Source organism: Psammomys obesus, unplaced genomic scaffold (assembly GCF_907164565.1).
Source record: "Psammomys obesus unplaced genomic scaffold, mPsaObe1.curated_primary_1811, whole genome shotgun sequence".
Lineage (NCBI taxonomy): Eukaryota > Metazoa > Chordata > Mammalia > Rodentia > Muridae > Psammomys > Psammomys obesus.
In genome coordinates this window covers 29,775,234-29,791,818 of record NW_026590062.1, presented here as the reverse complement: position 1 = coordinate 29,791,818, position 16,585 = coordinate 29,775,234, and the positions used below count along the sequence as shown (strand labels likewise).

The 16,585-nt window shown below is 38.2% G+C and overlaps 1 protein-coding gene across 1 annotated transcript in view; it reads right to left on the bottom strand.

The window, feature by feature from the left end:
- Usp54 (ubiquitin specific peptidase 54) overlaps nt 1-16,276 on the bottom strand; it is an 84,400-nt gene extending 68,124 nt beyond the window's left edge. Inside the window, exons 1-3 of the mRNA XM_055606037.1 lie at nt 16,259-16,276; nt 3,490-3,577; nt 2,302-2,409 (exon numbers count right to left, since the gene is read on the bottom strand). The gene's annotated coding sequence lies outside the window, so the exon portion shown is untranslated. The remainder of the gene's footprint in view (nt 1-2,301; nt 2,410-3,489; nt 3,578-16,258) is intronic.
- Nucleotides 16,277-16,585: the final 309 nt, after the last annotated feature.

The following is a 16,585-nucleotide window of genomic DNA, read 5'->3' as shown; positions in this document are numbered from 1 at the left end:
TGTGTCCTTAGCACTGAAAAGCAGGTGTTTGCTGCTGTGCCCAGCTTTTTACATGGGTGTGAGGCATCCAAACTCAGGTCTTCGTGCTTCCATGGCAAGCCCTAAGTTCACTAAGCCATCTCCTCAGATTCCAGAACCTGATTAGAACTTGTGGAATCATATCTAGTTCTAAAATAGATTGTTTTGTTTTGTCTTGTAGCCCAAGCAGGCCTAGAAGCTGGCTTTAAAATGCTGATCTTTCATCATATACCTTAGGAGAGCTAGAATTAGAAGCACCACACCCAACTCCAAAATAGATTTTTCTTTTTGTTCAATTATTACATTTATGTATTTTTTGTGTGTTTAATGTAGTGTATATATGTTTGGGAATATGCACACAGAGGTCAGAGTGTGAGAGTCAGCCCTCTCCTCCACCAGGTGGGGTCGAGGGACTGAACTCAAGTTGTCAGGCTTTATGCTATGTGTATTAACCAGCTAAGCAATCTCACTTGACCCCCAAACAGATTTTTTTAAAAACAAGGATCACTCCTACTTTCCCAAGTCCCAAGCAAGGCAATGATGTCTAACTGAATCATTCCTACTCAACATTATTCTGGAGATAACAGCCTGTGCAATAAGACAAGAAAAGGATACATTTATTAAAAGAAAGAAATGGGGGTTGGAGATTTAGCTTAGTGGTAGAGCGCGTGCCTATCAAGTGCAAGGCCCTGGGTTTGGTCCTCAGCTCTGAAAAAACCAAAACAAACAAAACAAAATAAAACTTGACATTTAAAAAGAAAAAAAAGAAAGAAATGTTGCTGAAAAGACAAAAACAATTTAATTTTTAAAAGGAGAATGTATTCAACAAGCAATGTAACCTGGGACAATTACATTCAAAGAATGGAACCTTGATTCATAAACACCATCTGACATAAAATTTAAAGTGGAACATATTCCTAAATGGAAAAATTAAAGTATAAAATTTGAAAGAAAACAAAAGGAAAAATTGTAATCCTTCATTAGTCAAAAATTCTTAGGAATGACAGCAAAGAAATAACCTATAAAAGAAAAAATGTTATAGACTTACACTTCATAATTAACTTCTGTTCTTTCAAAGAGAAGAGAATGAAGACAAGCCAAAGATTAAAATACTTGAAAATAACATAAAGGAAAATAACACTGCATGATGCATGTTATAATATAAAGTGTATATAGATGGTCTACATAGTCTGCGTATATACACGTATACAAAGAGAGAGGATGAGAGAAAGAGGAAGACCCAACAACTAGTCTTATCTTGTCACCTTTCCCACCTTCAGTGTCTTTTATCCTCATTTCTGCTCTCAGTATGTCGGGAACTTAGATCCCAACATCTACATTCTACCGAGGTTCTTATGCTCACAAAAAAGCACTAGGGAAAACTGAAATGTTAAACACACGGGGTTGTTCCTTCACAAAAAAGAGACACATAACCTGTTATCTGCCCAGGAGCTGCGAGCTGATGTGGTTAATAGACTGATGCCTTTGCACTGTATGAATGAGACCAAACTAGATCCTCCCCCCAGACCCTTATCATGAGCTTGTCAATCTATAGAACCTATCTTTATGGAAGGTGTCACATGCAGTCAGTCTATAGAACTCATCTTTATGGAAGACATCACATGAACTTTACAAAGAGTTTTGATGTCATCATGTCGTAAGCTTTATTATGCATACAGAATTGAGTTAATTGTCACGAGGAAAGTTTTTACCACATTATACTATGCTTAAATATGCCTGAAATAACTTACTCGGGCTCAGACTCCCAAAGTTTGAACCAACCCTGGCTACTTAGTCATGTTGAATGAATTGTCTTCTTGCCTCTCTGCTGGCCATGGTGGTCACAGAGACCCCCAGCCTCACCCCGCCCCACACTCCCTTCATATTAGTTATTTCTGAAGACAGACAGCAATATGTGCAATTTTTATTTTATAGAATTGGAGATAATAGTGTGGAATTCATGAACGTTTAGATGAAAAAGAAAATGTAACTATAATAACCAATTCTAGAATCTGACTAAGTTCTGATTCTCTCCTGGGTGCTGTGGTGCACACCTGTAATCCCAGAACTCAGGAGGCAGAGGCAGGTGAAACTTTGTGAGTTTGAGGCCAGCCTGGTCTACAAAGTCCAGGACAGCCAAGGTTACACAGAGAAACCCTGTCTCAAACAAACAAACGAAAAAAAATCTGATTATCTTTAAACAAGTCCCCAAAATTCATATCTGAAATAAGATACAGGTAACTTTTAAAAATTACTTATTAGGCCAGGCGTGATGATACATACCTTTATTCCCAGCACTCGGGAGGTGGAGGGAGGCAGATCTCTATAAGTTCAAGGCCAACCCAATCTATAAAGCAAGTTCCAGGACAGCCAGGGCTACACTGAGAAACCCTGTCTCAAAAAGAGAGAGAGAGAGACTTATTAATAAAATCAATATTTATTTCCTTCTAACTCAAGCTTAAAAATACAGATAAACATCTACAACCATTTCTCAAAGGTCAACTATTTGTTGATTTATAAGCTGGTTATCTGAAACTTCTAGGTAACAGTTACCCCAGCGAACAATATATCCTGAGGGTTGAACTCTGGCATCAAATTAGTACATCATGTACAAAAGAAAAAATTATATGGTGCTAAAATACAGAAAATCATGTTTTTCTATTACAGGAACTTAACCGTCACAAGCAAAGTAACTGAAGATGGTTAAAGAAACAAAAGAAAACATGTTTCAATTTGTTACATGAAGAGAGTTGGTGGGCTACCTAGCTCTCTCCTATAAAGATTCACAGTTCCACAAATAATTTGCCAACATCAATGAAAGATAGTACAAAGAGGACAGTAATTAAAAGTACAGGCACTGGGCGGGGTGGGAGAGTTAGGTTTACAGCTCGGTAGGTAATATCGTTCGCTCTGCAAACTTGAGGATCTGAGTTTAAAGCCCCAGCAGCTACATAAAAGCCAGGCCTGGCCTCACATGCATGAAACCTCAGCATTAAGCACTGGAGACAGCCGGACGCCAAGAACTCAGTGGCCAGCCAACCAGCTAGCTGAGCCAGAACAGCAAGCAAGATGGTCAGTGAATTAAAATTCCTGAAACCTGAAAACCTGAATTCTAAAAGCTGAAAACCCAGAACCCACATGAAGACTCCTGCAAGCTGTCCCCTGACTTCCACTAGGGCACTGAGGGGCATGCACGTGCACACACACACACACACACACACACACACACACAATAAATGAATTATTAAAAGATTTTTTTTTAAGTGCAGGTTCAGGCTGACAGTGATGGTGTACAACTTTAGTCCCAACACTCAGGAGGCAGAGGCAATCAAATTGAGTTTGATGCCAGCCTGGTCTACGGAGCAAATTCTAGGATAGCCAGGGCTACACAGAGAGACCCTATCTAGAAAACAAAAAAGTGCTGTAGGTTCTATACCAGGTAAGGTGGCATGAGCTTTGTAACACTAGTACCTGTGACAGAGGAAAATTAGGAGTTCAAGGTCATCCTCAGCTACATAACAAGTTCAGCCTGAACTATGCAAGATCTCCTCAGCCCCACCTGGAAAAAAATTTACAAAACATTTAAGAGTTCCACAAATAACAGCTATGACTAATCTCATATGCACACAACTATAGAAAAGCTGGCACGGTGTCTGTAATCTCAGCACTTAGGATAGAGCAGGAAGATCACTGCTAATCCAAGGCCAGCAAGCACAGTCTATCACAGCAAGTTCCAATCCACACAGGGCTGTACAGCAAGATCCTGCCCCATAAACCAAAACAAAAAAAATTAAATTATTCTGCAGATGTGCAAGTAAGAACTGTACTTTTCCCACACCCATCTTTCCAGGCCTACCTAATTTCAGCATTCACCTGGAGGCAGCAGCTCATTCTGACAGGAACTAATGATGGTCACAGCTTATAAGAAGTAGTTACTTAGATTAAGTCATTTTCTTGGGGCCAATTGAGAAGGGGAAGGAGATCAGTGGACATAGGAAGGGAACAAGAAAGAATAGGGCAAGTTGAATATCATCAAAATACATTATACATGTGTACAAAGTATTATAATATGTGATTAATATACATTAAAAAAATTTTTTTCCAGGACTGGTGGTACATGCTTTTAATTCCAGCACTCAGGAGACAGAGGCAGGTATATCTGAGTCCAAGGCCAGCCTCGTCTACAGAGTTCCAGGACAGCCAGGGTTATACAGAAAAACCCTGTCTTGAGGAGGGGGTAAAGGTTTAATGAAGAACAAAGTCTTGTAACAAACCAAACTTTTTCCAGGTTAGAGATACTCAGTGCCAAATATGCCCAATCAGCTCTTTAGCTCTTCCCTAAATTTAGTCTGCAGCCTAAATCACATCACACTTAAATTTCACTTATGTTTCCAGAAAGTCTATAGAGGAAAGATACTCTGGCCAGCATGACAAACCCATTCTTTCCTAACCACACTGCCAATAGTAGCAAACTAGTAACAGGCTGAAAGAAGAGTTTCAGAGCAGTTTATTTGGCCCCTAGAAACCAAAAAAGTAAAAATGAATTCCATAAATTTACCCTGTATAACCCTCTGATTAAATCACTAAGAACCAAAGATGTTTTTCCTCTCCTACTTATTTAAACCATTAAGGAATGTTTTTATAATTTAGATACTTGATTACAACTATGAATTATTTTACAATAATTATAAGCACACTAGTAACCTGGGTTATTTTGCACAATAATGAAAATATAATGACACTATCAAATTAAGGAAAACAGGAAAGGAAGCCAATGAAGGCACCAGCTTGACTCATTGTTCTGAGCACACTAGTACGGAATGGTACAAGCCACTCCAGTGTGAGAGAGCAAGCATGTGACTGCAAAGGAAGGTGACAGAGGATGCCAAAGCAAAGCATCAGAAACAAAACAAACAAAAAAAATCTCTCTTCAGTGTTAGCAGTAAAAAGTAAAAGACAGAAAGTACTGAAATCTATCCTAAAAGTCTTTCAAATTCTCAAATGTTACTGAACTGTAGCTCAGCTCCCATTTTAACTCTCCACTTAAAAGGGAGCAGGGGTGACCCCAGTGCTGCCTCTCTCGGCTGTAAAACTGTAATAATGGGAGCCACTACTTACTGGACACATGGCATTTCCTGAATTCTTAACAAGCGGGGGTCATTTTCCTCATCTGGCAAGGGTGAGAGGTCAAGTAAAAGTTCTACGTATGCATGAAAAAAAAAAAAAAAAATACTATCTCCCTACTAGGGTTGTAGTAGAAATTAGAATCTATGTGTAGTAGTTAATATAGAATCTAGAAATTCAAGAAATCATTATTATAAAAGTACAGCCTCTACCTGAAAGCAGATTCAATTAAACAGCAATAAAATCTCAACAAATTTTTTCTCATATTGCCAGTAGCGCTTCTACAGAACCCAAAGCTTCTCACAAATGTCATACACCATATAGCACATACAAATACAAACACACACACCGCTGTTTCCTAGATGAAGGTCAACATATACAATTCAATGAAATAGTCATATTATGAAATATTATTCAAGTGGCATTGGAATGAGCTGAGCGTCAAATATAAAACATTTTGTTTTCAAAGGATCAAATAATTCACACCTGAAGGGAACAGGTTCTAGTGACCAAATCTAACTTCCTAAGATACTCCGTGGAAAGCAAGCATTGCTACTCTGAAACACTCAGCAAACCACTTCCCAGAAAGACAACAAACTCTCAAAATCTGAATGAACTTATCCAAAAACATTCTGGTGATAGGAAAACAGAAATCACTCTGCTTCCAGAAGCAATGCTACTGTATAGGTTAGCCACAGAACAGGACCTTTGTTACTTCTTTAAACTGAATTTAAACCTGAGTTTAAAAATAAATACAAAGGAACATAACCGTCTCACAAGTAACTTGTTTGAAGGAAATTTAAAACACTTAACTCTTTTCAACAAACCTGTAACTCTTCCCTTTAATTCTAACAAATTCAAATATGTATGTGTGTGTGTGTATATATATATATATATATATATATATATTTCAAATATATAAGTTTAAATACACACATACACACATGTGTTAGAGGAGGAAAATAAAATTTCCAAAATTTAATGAAGGAGAAAATGACAGAAAAGAGATAACATAAAGTCTCCTGAAAACTGAGTTCAAATATCAATTTCATAGCAAACTGTGGGGGGGAAAAAAAAAACCTTCACAAATACTACCCAGTCATTGTAACCTCCCTCTACACAGTTTTAACACAACTACAATGCTTACCGGACCGCCCATACAAGCTCAGCAAAACACTTCAAGCTGTCACAAAGGCATTTGTGGTGCAAGTGATACAGGAACGGAACAGAGGCCAAGGGTACAGAGGGAGGAGACAAGTGCAAATACCAACAATGGGAAACTGTTCCTCTAAACTACAAAGGCACAGAACAGGATATCAGGGATAAAACAATTTTTTTGCCAACTACCAGGAACTGAACACTATCAATTCATTATGAAGCTAAATGGTACAAAATAACTAAAGGAACTAACCCAAACTTTCTGGAAAAGACAAACTTCAATGGAATCTTAGAACTATAAGAGACTGTTTCCTACAAAGGCATTCCTGATGGGAAGAGTCATCAAAAACTACGGTTTACAGGGTGTCAGCTGCTTCCAAAGGCTGGTCCTAAAAGAGCCCTTTGTATGCCAACTGTGAGAAGACACCTTGGCGGTGCTCTAGAAAAATCAACAAAACAATGGCCTCTGAATCAATTCAAAATCCTAAAACAATCTGCACTTAGGCCATTTTAATGGGCCAAAGTCTTCTGTTTTAAACATTAAAATGGGCTGTGCTATTGAAGAAGTTAGGAAATTCCATGAATAGAAATTATGTAAACTAAGCTGTTGGGGTTGTCAGTCAATTTAAAACAAGACTTGAATCTAAAGGCTGTTCCACCCCAAAGAGGACAAGATCTCCACACCTCTTTAGCAAACTGCAATTGGGCCCTACCCTGAAACATGTGATCAGTCAAACTGAACTTGCATTTGCAGGCAGGGCACAAAGGCCCAGAGGACCAACACACGCGCTTCTATGTATTACTCTGCTTAAAAACTGCTTTATTGAAATAAGTTATTTTATAAGCATACTGACGAAAAAACTCATTAGCAGAATTCTTGCCAAATATGAAAATTGGCTGTATTGCTATACCTTGAGAGAAAATACATGAGTTCACTAAAACAAGATTTAATTAAAGTTTATTGGTAAAATTAAAGAGCCATGGACACTGCCCAAAACTAATTAAGTTCTTACATTTTAACAAAATGCTTAACCTAAAGTAGTTCTTTGGCAGCAAAGCAAGTACCAAGTTTAAAAGAAAAAAGACATTGTTTCTCTTGCTCACTATTAGCATTCTAACCAGGTCTTCTAATACCTAGTGCCAAGGCACAAAAGTGCCACATCAAGACAAAGCACAGACTTCTACTGATCAGTGCTAAATGCAAAAAGAGATGTACAATACACTTGTTCTTTTCTCTATGACAAAATATCTGACAAACCAACTTGAGGAAAAAAAATTATTTTGACTCACAACAGGAAAGGCTTAGTTGAAGGAGCCATAACTGGCCACACTGTCAGAGAGCAATCCTGGAACTCAGCTTACTTTTTCATCTTAATCCATGCTGCCAAGCCATGGTGCTACCCACATTCAGAGTGGTACCGACTGTTAAATCTTTCTGAAAACTTCAAGAGACACCTTTGGGTGTGTAATTCCATGGTAATTCTAAATCTAGACAATGAAAATTAAATATTACAGGTTGGAGAGATGGCTTAGTGATTAAGAACACTGGCCGCTGTTCCTGGAATCAATTCCCAGCAACCATATGGCAGCTCACAGCCATCTGTAATTCTACTTTTAAACACTCTGACACCCTCATCTGGCCTATACAGGCACAACACTCACATGGTACATATACTTACATGCAAGCTAAACACCCATACATCTGAAATTAATATAAAGATTAATCTAAAAATAATAAAGTCAGGGGCTGGAGAGATGGCTTGGTGGTTGAGAGCACTGTTGCTCTTCCAGAGGCCCTGAGTTCAATTCCCAGTACCCACATGGCAGCTCACAACTATGTATAAGGGGATCTGATGTCCTCTTCTGTCACAGTCATACTTGCAAATAGAACACTCAGATGTATAAATTATGTATAAACAAATAAATCTTGTCAGACGTTGTGGGGTACGCCTTTAATACCAGCACTCTGGGAGGCAGAGGCAGGTGGATCACTGTGAATTCCAGGCCAGCCTGGTATACAAAAAAAGTCCAGGAAAGCCAATAATAACCAACATAAAAGGTAGCCCTTCAAGTCATTAACACATAGTATAGATTTCAGGATGGTGACACATCCTGAAATCCCAGCACTCAGGGAGATAGAAACAGGTAGATAGTGAGCTCCAGGCCAGCTAACATAGTGAGACCCTGTCTCCATTTAAAACAAAACAAAACAAAACATAGTACAGAAACGTAGCTACGGGTGTAGATCACACACCTTGGGATCAATCCTCAAAACAAAATAATAAGAATTTTGGAAGGACACTGACTCTTAGAGGATTTCTACCTAGTTGGAATTGCCTAGTGGGTTTAGTATTTTTTTTCCTCCCATTTTCTTTATTCTTTGTTTCTAATGTTCGTAAAACCAACTTCTTCTGCTTGGCTTATGTAAAAACTGTATTTCACAGAATAAAATGTTGCTTACAGCCAGTCAGATGGCTCACTGGTACAGTCACTTGTGACACAAACTGGATAACCTGAGTTGTACACCCAGAATTCATGATGGAAGAAGAGAGCAAACTACTCGAAGTTGTAATACTTAGTGATGATAATGTCTTTTAAGGTAAAGTGCTGCTTGATTCTAGAGTTACAAAGAGAGGACAAAAATCTTAACTTCTGGTGATTTTTGTCTACTGAAAGATCACAGAAGTAACAAAAAAAAAAGAGTAAATTTAGATTAACTGAAGTTTATCAAAATTCGAACTGGGACTCTAGAGATAGCTCCACAGTTAAAATGGCACACTGTTCTTGCAGAGGTCCCAAGTTTGGTTCCCAGCACCCAAGTCTGGCATCTCAAGCTCTAGAGCAGCAGTTCTCCACCTATGGGTCTCAACCCATAGCAGAAATTTACGTTACAATTCATAACAGTAGCAAAATTACAGTTTTGAAGTAGCAACAAAACACATTAGGGGTCACCACAACACAAGAAATCATATTAAAGGGTCGCAGCGTTAGAAGGTTGAGAATCACTGCTCTAATGGATCCAACACCCTCTTCTGGCTTCCAAGGGTACCTGCACTAGCACAGATATACCCCATTTTTAAAAGAATATCTTGGAAATTTCACCTGTCAATAATAAATCTGATGGCCTATAGCTTAGGCATGAAATAGGAGGTAAGACATCGGGCAGGCAGATCTGGGATGGAACCAGGTATATGAGAGTTATGTGGGAAAACATGAAAGAGGACAGACATATGGTACCTGAGCAAAGGTAACCAGCCACATGGCAAAATGTAAATTAGTATAAATAAGTTATTTTAAGTTATAAGCTATCAGAGAATAGCCTAGCAATATGGCCTAGGTATCTGTAATATATTTTGAGTCTCATGAGTCATTATTCTGCAAGCTTTAGGCCAGAAGGAAAAACCACAATACCTCATAGAGATACTCACATATTCACATAATTAAAAATCAGTAAGTCTTTAAAATTAAAACTATTAAGATGGTCATGGTGGCATACACCTTTAATTCCAGCACTCAGGAGGCAGAGGCAAGCAGAGCTCTCTGAGTACAAGACCTACATAGTGAGTTCAAGTCTACATAGTGAGTAGAACAGCCAGAGTACATCAAGAGACCTTGTCTGTAGATAGATAGATGAATAAATAAAATTATCAAACAAAAAAGTATATTCATAAAATAAGTATTTTTCAGCCACTATAGAAATGCTTTAGAAATGAACACACTTGAAAACACTACTAAGAATCCAGTCCACCTATTATATGATTCAGATGGAAGGGGAGGAGGACCTCCCCTATCAGTGGACTTAAGAGAGGGGCAGGGAGGAGATGAGGGAAGGAGGGTGAGATTGGGAGGGAATGAGGGAAGAGGCTACATTTGGGATGCAAAGTAAATAAACTGTAATTAATATAAAAAATAAAAATTTAATTAAAAAACAAAAAAATTATATGATATGTTCAGAATAGACAAATATACACAGAAAGACTACTTGTTGTCTGCAGCAGTGAGAGAATATGAAGGAAACAAAATGACTGTTATTAATAGATACAGCATTTCTTTTTACAGTGATGAAAATATTCTAAAAGTGATTGTGGTAGTAGCCATTCTGAATATATTAAAGCCACTGAACTGTATACTTTAAATGCCTGAATTATATAGCATGTGAATTACATCTCAATAAAGCTTTTTTTTTTTCAACAGTTTTCCTTTTTACAAAACAAGAATCTCTTTGTTTCATGTCTATGTATTAAATTAAGTCTCCATAAACAACAGCAGCTGCCACCTGGTAAAACTGGATGGCTTCAAAAACTTGGCAAACAACTATGTATGGCAAACAAGTTCTGTTTGTGTGTGTGCCAATTTTGAATAATTGTTTTTAATGACTATGTAGGAAAATCAGACTGCGCATTCTTATTCTTCTGCTACTGTCATTTAAATCAGAAGACAATGCAATCACAATTTCCCTACCCAAGAAATCAGTATCAGTACCATTTACTACACATGGTTCATGGTGGCTAAAGGAAAATAATCCTGATTTTAAAAAAGAAAATGGCTAAACATGTACCAAAATGGTACAGCAGCAAATATCAGACTAGTCTTGGATTGAGGCAGAACAGATGAACAAGGCAGGTTGAGTGATACTTGCTAGACACACCTTGCTCAATAATTACAAACATTCCACTTCATGTTTGTAAAACTTCCCCTGTTATTTCTTGGGTATATTTCCCTAGAGTACTTACTTAGAAGTACAATGAAAATCACCTGATAAACAACCTGACCATACCCAGGCTGGCACAAAATAGGGAACTGAAGAGCCTTAGAGCTTTAGAGCAAAATTTTTTCATTGCTTTTATAAATATGATACGCACTTTTTTTTAAATTATAATCCCGCTACTGGGAGATGGAAACAGGAAAATAAGGAGTTTAAAAGTTATCCTCAGCTATATATCAAACTCATGGCCAGACTGGCCTATATGAGACCTTGTCTCAAAAATGGAAAGAATAATAAGAGAGAGAGAAAGAGGTGCCAATAAAGATGGCTCAAGTGTGTAAAGGCACTTGCTATCAAGCTTGCTGACCTGAGTTCATTACCTAGAGCCCATATAATAGAAATAGAATCAAGTCCTGCCAAGTTGTTCACTAACCTCCACACAGACTCCATGGTATCTGTGCCCAGGACACAAAAATTAATTAAAACAATAAAGATGCTTTTTGTTGCTATGCTGCCCATACTGTAGCCTGTCATATTTCTTTTCTATAATAAACTCTCATTTTCTTTAACTTCAGAACTAGTCCATGTCTGGCACCTATGCTAAGACCCAGCTAGAAACAAGGTGAAACTACTGATTGTGTGTGATTTTAAAATAACTCTAAAGCTGGGCATGGTAGCACATCCCTTTAATGTGCTACCAGCACTTGGGAGGCAGAGGCAGGAAGATCTCTCTGAGTCTGAGGCCAACTTGGTCTACAAAGTGAGTTCCAGGACAGCCAGGACTACAGAGAGACCCTGTCATGAAAAATAAAACAAACAAAAAACTCAAAGACAACCCAATGCTGAGCTTTCCACCTTTCCATTAAATGTCTTAAATGTTTTATTTATTTATCATATGTGTGTGCATAAGCATATGTCAGAGTGCATGTGTGGAGGTCAGAGGACTTCTCTCCTTCTACTACATGGGTTCTGGAAATCAGATCAGCAGGCTTGATTACAAGCTCTTTTACTCACAGAGCCATCTTGCCATCCCTATCTTAAATATTTCAATTCATTAAATATTTAATGAACGGCTACTAAAAGCCAAACATTAAAAAAAAAAAAAAAAAAAGCCAAACATAGTGTTAATCTCTAAGAAACAAAGACTTTCAAGATTCACTAGTAAAAAATTATTCAGAGATAAGAACAAAGTACCTTGGAAAGTTTATAAAAACTTGTGAAGGAAGAAGTATCTGAACTGATTCCAAAATTGTTGTATAATAAACAGATTTGTCTTTATCCCTCATTCCTGGAAGAAACTCTCAAAATTTTTGAACTTTTCCCAATAATTAGAGTAGGGGTTTTGTTTTGTTCTTGTTTTTGTGAAATCCACTGAGTTTATGCTAACCAGCTGAATCACATACCAATTTCACCAATTTCAAGGTTAAAGTTGGCAATACTGGAAAGACCAATCACCTGTTTGAGGCTTTGATCCACCTATCAACCTGAATTCTTAGGATCAGAGAAGTCTGGTCCCAAGGTATAATCTCCCTATGGCCAACAAACCATATTCATGCCTACAAAATGAGGCTCAGATAAAAGCTGCACACCGAGACAGTAAACTTCCCAGGTTGCTGGTACGCACTCATGTGACAGAAAGACAAAGCTAATGAATGAACAGTTCTTACCCATTTACCCAGCCTTATCAAGTTTGTTTCTGTCTTTTCCTCACTCTCTAAGTAATTAGCCAATGCAGGCAATCTTGCCTGAGTAGAATAATAATAAAAATATCAAAAGAGCAATTCAAGTCATTCGAATCTCTAAATGTCTTTTAGGTTTACAGGAGTCAGGGACAGCTACAATGCCTGAAGCTCAGTGGACAATATGGAAACCAAATCAAGGGGATTAATTGCTTGAGGAATTAATGACCATTACAGAGCCCACCTGAATTTGGTTTGAATTTGACTTTCTTGAAAACCTATCTCAGACACTTCTGTGCCTGAGATAAATTTGTGTGAAAACTTTTTGTGTGAAATCTTTTTCCTGCAGCTTGCTGTCAATAAGATTCTTTCTTCTCCCATGATTCTGGTTTTATTGGATGACAATAAAACTAGACCTTCTGTGGTTATCAGGACAGAGAATCTTAGTCTTTAGAACCCTCTCAGATCTCATCCTATGCAGCTCTTCTTTTTGCTGTTTCAGATTTGTACCTTTTTGCTAAAATAGGACCAGAATCATTTGAAAGAAATGCTCTCTTGAGTTCACTAAGTTATTCTAGTCAATTATCAAACTTGAAGTGGCCACAGGAATCCCTGAATTCATATCATCTTGGTCAGTGCAAGAGCCTGGGAGCTCTCAAATTTTCAGCTTTGTTTCTACAGTGAGGGTCATCTTGTAGAGGACAATACATTGTCGATTTTGGCAATACAGACACTCTAGAGAAATGAGTTGGAAATAAGATTTATAACTGATGTAATGATGTGTTGGCTTGTATCTACAATAGAAAAGTTGAGAAGCAGACACAGCAAAATTCTAAATTTGAGGTGCTGGAGAGATGGCTCAGAGGTTAAGAACACTTGCTGTTCTTCTGAAGGTCCTGAGTTCAATTCCCAGTCAACCACATGGTAGCTTATAACCATCTATAGTAAGATCTGGTGTACAGGCAGAATGTTGTATAAGTAATAGATAAATCTCTAAAAAAAAAAAAAATTCTAAGTTTGAGGCCAACCTAGATTACATAGGGAGACTTTATTCAAAAAATAAAAAAACAGTGCCACACATGGTAAGGTCCACCTTTAACCCCAGCACTCAGACATACACAGTTCAAAGCAAAGTTATATATGTGATGACAGATAGGCTAATTACCCCTGAGCTTATCGTTATACATTGTATATGTATACTGTATGCTTTACTGTACCCACAAATATGTACAATTATTATGTGTCCATTAAATACACTGACCATGCCAGCCTCTACCTCCCAAGTGCTGAGATTAAAGGCCTGTATGACCATGCCCAGCTTTAAAAACTTTAAAATGAGCCAAACGAAGTGGCACACCTCTTTAATCTCAGCACTCAGGGAGACAAAGGCAGGCAGATATCTGAGTTCAAGGCCAGTGAGTTCCAGGACAGCCACGGCTACACAAAGAAACCCTGCCTAAAATAATAATAATAATAATAATAATAATAATAATAAAATTAAAACTTTAAAATGTATCTCTTGAGAAGTCAGATTTTACACCTATAGAACAAAAAATTCAAAATATTATCTATTAAATATTAAGAGGTTTGAAAGACAAATTACCCAAGAAGTGGGGCTATAACTCACTTGATAGAGTGCTTGCTTAGGATGTACAAAGCCCTGGTTCTAACTCCCAGAAGGTACTCTATTAACAGACTGTCTCAGAAATTAAATAAAATGAAGGTGATTAATAGTTAATTGTGGGTGTAGGTATACAGTTTTTACACTATTTTTGTAATTTCAATATTTTTCACCACCACCTCTATTACAAATCCTAACTTTCCTATCGAAATGGTTTTCAAACTACTTACGACCTTCCTTAGAATGCTCTTAACTTTGTCAGGATTCATTATGCCATCACTCAAATATATTTCTAACCTAGTACAAAAAATACAAAGGGACCAACATTTGTGTCACCTGCATACATTCCCAGAGACACAACTAAAGGTGTTTTCAGGAGCCACAGTGCATGAGCAGCTTCTGACTAAACATGGCTAGGTTAGTACACTCATGACTCACCAAACTCCCAACTTCCCAGACATTTTTCACATGATCTACTTGCCCAGTCAGTTTTCTGTCATCTTATTCTTCTGTATTTGAGATCTTGATTTTGTGGGGAGAGGAGAGGAACAGTTCTGGGGATTGATTTTAAGGCCTCACATACACTAAACAAGCACTTTACCACTGAGATTGCATCCCTAGCATCTTTTACTTTTCATTTACTTATTTTTCTTTTCATTATTTTAAATTCTGTGTAGATGTGTGTGAAGTAGGAATGTGCATATAAGTGCTGGTGCCCTCAGAGGCTGAAACAAATCCCCCTGGAGCTAGAGTTAAAAAGTGGCCCAACACAGGTGCTGGGAACAAAACTTGGGCCTTTCGCATGAGTAGATAAGTTCTGTTAACCGCTGAGCCACTTCCCAGGCCTTGACTTTTAATTTTGAGACAGGGTGTTACTACACCACCCAGGCCAGTCTTGAAGTAAACTATGTAGGCCAGTCAGGTCTTGAACTTTCAGGCCTGTCTCAGCCTCCAGAGTAGCTAGGATTTCAAATCTGTGCTTTCAGGCCTACTTGAGATTCTGAATGTACACTAGAATTGGACCAATGAGATGGCTCAACTGGTAAAAGCACTTCACAAGCCTGATGGCCTAATTCAATTTCTAGAGCCCATATAAGGATGAAAAACATCAACTCCCCAAAGCTTCGTTCCAACCTATGCAGGCACCACATGGCACACAGCATATGTGTGTGCACGTGCACACACATATACACACAAACACACAAACACACACACACACACACAGATACACACCCAATTATTTAAAAATAAACCGCTCCCTGTAATTTTTAAATTTTTTCTATATAAGAACTCCCCTGATGTTTTACAATGCTTACACATTTTACTAACATTTTTTGAACTTCTAAATTGTGTGTGTGTGTGTGTGTGTGTGTGTGTGTGTGACTGGTTCACTCCTAACACCAAGAAGAAAAAACTTATATCCAAAAGAAGCCAGTGGGATGGCTCAGTATCAGGTAAAGTGCTTGCAACACAAGCTTTATGACCTGATCTAGAGTCCTAGAACCTCCATAAAGAACAGAGAGAAGTGACTCTACAAAGTTGTCCTCTGACTTCCACATGCACAGAATGGCAAGAGCTACTGCACACACACACACACACACACACACACACACACACACACAAATAATGTTTTTAAAGCCACTAAAGGTGGGCATGGTGGCACACACCGAATACCAACACATAGGAAGGTGGATCTCTATGAGCTTAAGATCAGCCTGGTCTACACAGTGAGTTCCAGCTTAGACATGGCTACATAGTGAGAACCTGTCTCAAAATAAAATAAAATAGAGGCCACTAGAAGAAAAATAGAGCCTCTAAAGCTTTTCTCAATCTCTCATGCACTTTTCTGTAATCCTCAAGTTAGAGAAAGTACAAACATTTGTCACTTCCACCTTGACATTCACACCCACACATTTCAGAGATTCCCCCAATGGCTTTTTGCCCCCTACTCACAAGTGCTTGAAGTTTCAATCATATCCTGTTTCTCCCCGCTGTAGGACTTGTAATAAGAAAAGCATCCACTCAGCGTCTAGGGCAGGTCTGGTCAGAAGGATGAGGTCATCCCTTCAGATTCACACCTGATCCTTAAGAAGCAGCTCCTCCTCCAGTAAGCAAATCTCTGTATGTTTAAAGTAACATCTACATCCTGTGTAGCAACATAGCTAGACCTACAAGTGCTTCCTTACACAGGCTGAGAGCCATGGATCATTTCCTTCTCTGGCCACTTCACACAGCACTGAATTCAGAGACCAATGGTAGCAAGAACTGCTTCTGCTGCAG